The sequence below is a fragment of the Austrofundulus limnaeus genome, unplaced genomic scaffold (assembly GCF_001266775.1).
Source record: "Austrofundulus limnaeus strain Quisiro unplaced genomic scaffold, Austrofundulus_limnaeus-1.0 Scaffold543, whole genome shotgun sequence".
Lineage (NCBI taxonomy): Eukaryota > Metazoa > Chordata > Actinopteri > Cyprinodontiformes > Rivulidae > Austrofundulus > Austrofundulus limnaeus.
Window position 1 is genome coordinate 138221 of NW_013952945.1, and position 430 is coordinate 138650.

General features: G+C 38.8%; 1 protein-coding gene across 1 annotated transcript in view; it reads right to left on the bottom strand.

Moving 5' to 3' along the window:
• Positions 1-224: 224 nt before the first annotated feature.
• The window catches only part of LOC106530668 (von Willebrand factor A domain-containing protein 5A), a gene marked incomplete at its 5' end in the record, with an annotated part of 3905 nt that continues 3699 nt past the window's right edge, over positions 225-430 (bottom strand). The window contains 1 exon segment of the mRNA XM_014026340.1: positions 225-397.

Below are 430 nucleotides of genomic sequence, written 5' to 3' on the forward strand. Positions count from 1 at the left end.
TGTCAGTTTTCTCCCAGACATAGACTTGTTTGCTAATAGGCACAATTCTCAACTTGATAAATTTGTGTCTTGGAGGCCTGTGCCCGTGATGCTTTCTCCATTTCATGGACAAATCATCAGCCATACATCATTCCACCTTTCTGTATGTTAAGTAGGGTGTTGATGAAAATCCAGAGGGATAGAGTTCTAAGAGCTATTATTATTGCTCCATTATGAAGAACAGCAGCTTGGTTCTACACACAAAAAAATAGAGGTACAGATATGGACCTAAAAAGGTACAAAGGCTTTGTCGCTCCAGCTGTACCCTAGTGGAGGACAATATTGTACCTCCAAACCTAGGAACAATTTTGTACCTTATTGTCTGTACCTTTAAAAGAACATTTCTGTACCTCTAGTGACTAATTTGTACCTTTATGTACAGGTACAAAAC